Genomic DNA, 7,147 nt, shown 5'->3' with positions numbered 1-7,147 from the left:
ACCTGTACATTAAACTGTGGTTCTAGCCCAGTGGATTTGTTTGACATGCAATATAATTGTGCCTACAATTCGTTATTTAAAATTCTGTCATATAATTGCTATTTCACAACTTGGGGCCATCAATTCCTTTTTTTGAGAGCATTGCATGTGTTGCAGTTACCAAACTTCATCTTTTCACTGTCTCGATCATCCAATGACACAGAGGTTGTTCACATTATGCGTCCTGGTGATCGGATCACAAGGGGACAGTCTAGTACGTATGTCAGCTAACACCTGCCATCATCATGCATCTCCACAAGCGTCTTGAGTGCCCACTTGTGTTCAGATCTCACTTCCTTGCGCTGTATGCAAATGCACAGTGTAAACATGACAGGTTAGTGAGAGACATTTTTGACTACCACAACTTACTCACCATGCAGAGAGTGAATCCAGAACCAAAATAGACTTCATCATATTTTGGATTTGTTGTCATTTGAGCAATTAACAAACCACTATGTAGTATCAGTCTAAAGTTAGGACACACCTCGTCCATCAAGTTTATTTATTTATTACATTTTTTTTACAATTTTCTAAATTGTCGTGCAATACTGAAGATATCAAAGCTATAAAAAGAAAACATGTTAATTTCTCCTAATCTCTTGTCATCTTTCCACTGTTGGCTGCCTAATAGAGGTGAAACAACCACAATGATGCATCCTGGGTGACAAGTGAAAAGGAAAGACGGTAAGCTTTAAATTAAATCCTTTGCATTTATTGTTTCTGGTCCTTGATTTTAATTTGTCACAGTTGAAATCACTTGTTGTAAATCCTCTCAGTAAAACATGGCAAACACTAATGCAACCAATGAGGAGCTACTATTTCAGACGTGTCACCCTCCTTCTCCACGACACTTTCTGTGGCTGACTGAACTTTTTGTGCTGCTTTTATTGGACACTGAATCCCACCTGTAATACATTCACCAGTTTATAACCTTAAATACCGTTTACCATAGACATCCTTTGCAATATAATAATACAGTTTAGGTGAGGCGACAAGGCAATCTACCGTCTGCAGAGGGCAGTATGGGCCACATTTCTGTTGAGGCTTGCCATCTCAGCTTTCCCATCTCATGTATTTCTGTTTGTGATATAAACATATTTTTACCACCTGAAGAGTGGACTGATACATTGTTAACTTTTCAGCCATCTCTGTATTAAAATTATTGCGTTATGCAGCTTTTTAATCTGAAGATATTACCTCTTAAAACTCACTAAAATAAGCCTCTGTTCTTAAGGGAAAAACAGTTGCACAGAAAATACATTTTGTAAGTCATTTCTGTAGTTTTATCACAATCAGAATTATGTTTTAAGCCTTTGAAGGTAAGATGAATAAGACAGAACATTTTGGAAGCAATATGCAAAATGTTTACTCTGGTATGTTGACATTGTTGACCACATGCCCTCATTCTCCTGGACATCAGCGGAGGCGGATATCTTTAGAATGAGAGACACAAAACCACACTCTTCTCATGTGCATAAACTGTAATTTGCTTTCCATCCGCTTTAGCATTTTGTTTATTCACCTTTGAGCCTGCTATTCTTTAAAGGAAGCCAAAAGGGACCTTACGGGACCCTAATTAAAGAGAGTTCCTGTTAGAAAACAATGCGGTCAAGCCTGACGGAAACAACACTATCAAGTAAACTTCTATAATGCACTCCTGATTCCTGCATGTCATGATGTGGCAGACCGTCTAAAATAGCGTTTTCGATCTGGTTGTATACTGCAGAAGGCTTCCTTTGGAGGAGGAAGAGGACTGATGAACCTGGTGATGAGGAATTTTCTTGCGCTTTAATTATTTACTGCTCCCCCTCCCAATCTGTGCATATAAGTTGCCAGATCAGTAGGAGGACTGAGATTTATGAAGCCATCCAGCAGGTTTTACCACTCTGTGCTATCTTAGTCACAACATCCTACTGTTTTCATGTAATAGAGTCGCAACTAAATCAAACACTTTCTATCAGTCTTTTGACTTCACTGAGGCGTTTGGGCAAAGCAAGTATGGAGGAACCGAAGTCTGAGTGTTTTTAAATTTCCAGATAAAGTTCAAGAGAAAGACAGTAAAAGAAAAAAAATTCCCAAACTTTTCTGCAGTTGCCAAAATATTTAATGTGAAAAACATAGAGGCCCACTCATCCATCTGTGGTACTGCACACTAAAACGAGCACTGGCGGGGTTTATTATGTTGTATTTCCAATGTTTAAAATGTACATGTGGTAATCAATGGGATGTAATCCTCTGATGGACTTGGATATAGTTGTGTAATTTGTGTTGGTGCCGGTGGTCAGCCCACTGGTGGTCAACCCACAGCACCACAGGCCTCTTGGATTTTAAAACAAAAAGTGAACATGTCACTACTAACAAAGTGAAAAAATTAAACATTGGTAATATAATGCCATATTGAGAGGTGCTTGCAGCTTGCCCAAAGTTTTGTAATTTTTCAGGGATTTTCCTTGATTCCACCCACGAGTTAAGGGCTGAAATGACATTAAATCAAATCAAATCATTTATGTTTACATATGACATTTAGTGCTATTTTGATATGAAGGCCATAAAGATTGCAGGAGTCTGACATTTTGTGCAGTGCCAAAAAAAGTCAGTCTGGTGACAGACATTATACCAAAGAATGTCCCATTTTAAAAGAAAAATATAGTGTAATTTAAAAAGGACAAGAGCCTAAAATAGAACCTTGTGGAACACCACACATAAACTATATGACAATTTATATGCAAGGAGGTGATAGCAGAGTTATATCTAAAAGATTTGTTTTTTAACTGCAGTGGAGAGATAAAATGAGTATATATCAAACCAAAAAGACAGCAGCTTTAGAAAATATCTGCTTCGTTTTCTAATCTTTTCAACTCTTTCAGGAGAGAGGAGTGAATAATTTCTAACCAGTTAGGACAAAATCTGGTGGGTAAATGGTTCAAATTTAGGAAGCAAAGTATGTGAAGGGCTATATACCAAAATAAGAAGAAATAACAAAAAGGGTTATATTTCCTTCTCACAGTGAGGAAAGAGCAGTGTTCAAAGAGTGGGAGCTACTCAACTTCAAACACTGAAAGCAGTCTGACTTGTCAAGCTGTTCTTCGACTGTGAAGTCAAAACTGCTCCTTCAGGGCACACAGATGAAACTTCAAGTTTCTCTGAGTCTCTGTTCACAAGACAACAACAAGGGGAGATTGGTGTGAGGACTGCTTGCTCCCAGGCACACGTTGACATAATTTTTTTATGTTGCTAAAGGGTACACACTCTCACATGTAGAAAAATTGTTATAAAGTTGACTTTAGAAGGAAGATTTATGCCATTATAACCAAAACAATTCATGTTCAAGTTCATGGTTAATTGTCTGACTTTAACCATTGAGAGAAGGAACACTGTTATGACGTCTTGTTAGGTGATACTTGTCTGAGGTCCTAAATAATAATAAATAGCCTAGTTATATCAATTTATTGTGTATAAAAATGTAATATACATTTTATGAAGGAAATGATTCAATCTCAGTATCATAAATGTTATATCATCCTTTTGGTGTCATTATAAGACTTTTAAAAATGGTTTTTTTTTTTTTTTTTTTTTTTACTTCAGAGTGGCATTTCCTATTAACAGTTCTATTTTAGGCCACTTTTAATTCCATAATGTCAGGTTTCATAATGGCACATCATAATGTCAGATTTGATTTGATCATGTCCCTTTTCATTGTGTTGTTCAGCCAATCAGATGCCACCTGTCTCTTGAAGCCAACCACTGCTTCCATATTTTATGATATTATTTAGCCCGCTGACTCCTGTTAGAATAATTATGAATAAACATGCTATTGATGTAAACAAACAGAAACACACCTTCGTTAACCTAAAACCTAAAATCTAAAGAGTTTTAACATTAGTAACTGTGTGTCTTTATGTTTATTTACAGCAGCAGTTTCTAGTTGGTTGATTCAGGATACCTTTAGCACTGTTGTTGCTCGAGCTAACAGGAACTAACTGGCTAACTTTGGTAATAGTGGATGAGCTTGCTAGTTTAAGAGTAGCTCGATGAGTGGCTGAAAGGTGAAAGGTCAAGGACCACTGACAACACCGCTATTATGAAAGGAATTATGAACTTAAATGTTTGAGCAACAAAGAGATATTTTTAAATAAAATTTAGTATAAAATAAAAATCTTAATGGGGAATGTGCTAAGAACTGTTAAAAGACTTTTGTAAGGGGCATTTTTATTACATTGTTTAATATTGAACAACAAGTTTGTTGTAAAGCTATATAAAAACTTTTTAAATACCTACTTTAATCCTCCAGTATGTCAAGGTAAATACTTACACATTATTAAATCAGACGGGGACAGAAGCAGTGCTTGATTCACGTCTTACTTGCTACTCCTGAATTTTTGAAGTTATGTTTCGACTAGTTATCTACATGTACATATATGATCTCCCTTGTCTCTGGACTCGGCATAATGCTGGTCTTAAAATGGACATGGACCATATTCATATTCAACAGGTATGGTGTTTTAAACTGCTAACAATAAAATATATTTACCATTGTAATAGTATCAAATAGGTTAGGTCTATGTAACGATTTAAAGGAGTATTTTACTGTTCCAAGTTCACTTCACTGTGATTTTGTAAGTGTTACATGGGTCAGTTTAGTTTCAGAGTGAAACCCCGCTCGCAGATTAAACATGGATCACATCAGGACACTGCACACAGAGAAACAAGAAAGAAATGTCAGTCATGTTTTTAAACCCGCGGGGATTGACGCATTCTTCTCCTTTAGATTCAAGAGCTCAGCTTCATGAAAACCAAACTATCCCCTTTTTTTTTTAAGTAGCAGGAATATAAACCCTTTACACATACATTCAGATGATATATCACATTTCAAGTTTTGAAAATATGTTGTTGTTTTTTTTTATCAGTATAAGCACCTCTCTGTGTTTCACTCAGTTCAGATGATCTGTGTGCCATCACTTTGTTCAAAAGACAGATGGTGCAAATGTAAGCCAGCATGAACACAGTATGTTACTGCATGATCTCAGCAGTATATTGAAAGGAGAAGTAGAGGCCTATTTTGTCCCACAACACATGTTGTTGGTGACTTTAATGGTAGAAACATTTGCAGCTGTAATTTGACAAGTGTCAGCTGTTTTTTCATAAGATAGAGATCTGTGTATTTTTCTTTTTCCCTCAGTTTGCTGCAGGTATTCCTGTAAAAAAAAAAATCTGGCTTCATTATAGTTGAAGAAACCCTTCTAAATGTACATGGTATTGTTTGGTCAAAACAAAACCAATCATGCCATTTCCTCAAAGTTTGTTTCTGAAGCTTTGTCTATTTTTAAACATGTTTTTTTTTAGCTGCTTCTGAAATCTGCAGCCCCATTTACTGACATCAGCAAGTGAAACACAATGTGAATCACTGCCAGTTCAAAAATAAATGTGCTCCATATAAATGTCTTGTTGCTCGTTCTGCATGCCGTCGATTGCACCTGATATCCGACAACTTTGCTCACTATCACCAGTGCTTAGCAAAGAAAGGAGCTGAAAGGAGGATGTTACGTGACAATAAATGTTCAGGTCACACTGCTGCATCTCATTAAGGAGTTTTTTGAATTTTTGGTATTGTCAAAAAAGTACATTCTGCAATAGACATGATTTCAGTTTCTGTATTTTTTGGGGTTTTAAATGGAACTAAATAAATAAATAAAACCAACAGATTATGTTAATTCAATCTGTTTAGAAAAGCATATTGATCATTTAATTATAGGGCTACTGGAGTTTAAATTACATTCCAAATCCATTGTGACCCATTTAGTCATATCTTAAGAGATAAAACAGGATTTACAGTAATCTAAATGTGAGCATACAAACTGAGAAGCCCTGAGCTTATTTTAGACATTGCATAACAATGTTTCATAACCAAAATTCTGAAAACAGACAGGATGTTCATTATGTGATAAAATCATTTCAAATTCTATGCAGCAACTCTGTGCAGTGATCCTGTTCACGATATCACCATGTACAAGATTACATGCAAATCTGTCATGTCAAAACCTGGCCTCGTCAATCATGTTAATCCACTTAAGATACATGCGTGCAGTTCTTAGTCCTTCATAAGACATCTGCTGATTCTTCTGTGTTCTTTTGTTTGTTTTTTACTACAATGAATATTGATACTTTGCAGACCTGAAAACTGCAGTTTTCAAGAGTTGTGATACACAAAAGCCGTGTCTACATGATTAAGTTTATAAAAGACACCAACGAGTGGCAAGGCACTCGTGGTTTTAAATTCATTCTTTGTATCACATTATAGGAATACAAGTGATTGTGATCCACAACCACTTGATGTTTCTTCTTACTTCTACAGTCTGTGAAAAACAACAACAAAAAGAACTCTGCTGATTTGTAAAGAAATCAGTAGCACAATCCAAATTCAATAAAACTTGGCATGACCACAATCATTAGAATGGGAATTTTCATATGCATAGAAAGTTTTTTTTTTTTTTTGGATCTGTGTTCGTCCACTTGACACTTTCAAATGCTGCAAGTGTGGTGACATTGCCATTGTGCTAGAACAATAAAATATATATTTATTTTACATGTACTATCCCAAGTCACCAATACAACTGTTTTGTCCACTGAATTGTGAGCATATTTGCCCAGCTTGTCAATCCTACTAAATACCCCCTAAACAGTTGCTATCTGAAACTCTAAGCATGATTAATATTTGCTCAACGGCACTTGTGATGTTTACTGTACAGGCTATAAAAAGCTCATGAGAACTCTGTCAGTGAAACCAAAAAGATGAACCTCTTCAGGACCATGGTCAGCTCAGGGTTCAGTTTCAACTATAACTGAGAGCAATGCCAGCAAATATTGTGTCGTGAAAATACATGAAAACATCAGAAAATTCTAAAAGTTGGCAATATTGAATCGTTTGATATCATATTTGAAGCACATTGTGATAAATGATATCAAGCTTGTACATATCGTAAGTAAATGTGATATATATATACATATATATTCATATATATGTATTCATATAAATGAAGCCGAGTGCAACAATATGGGTGACAAGATTGAACAACAAAAATGTAGACTATTCCTTTTTTTTTTTTTTCTT

Source organism: Embiotoca jacksoni, unplaced genomic scaffold (assembly GCF_022577435.1).
Source record: "Embiotoca jacksoni isolate LCO1_2020_lvr unplaced genomic scaffold, fEmbJac1.0.p SCAF_12, whole genome shotgun sequence".
NCBI classification, from domain to species: Eukaryota; Metazoa; Chordata; class Actinopteri; family Embiotocidae; genus Embiotoca; species Embiotoca jacksoni.
Note: the sequence above shows the minus strand (reverse complement) of the source record.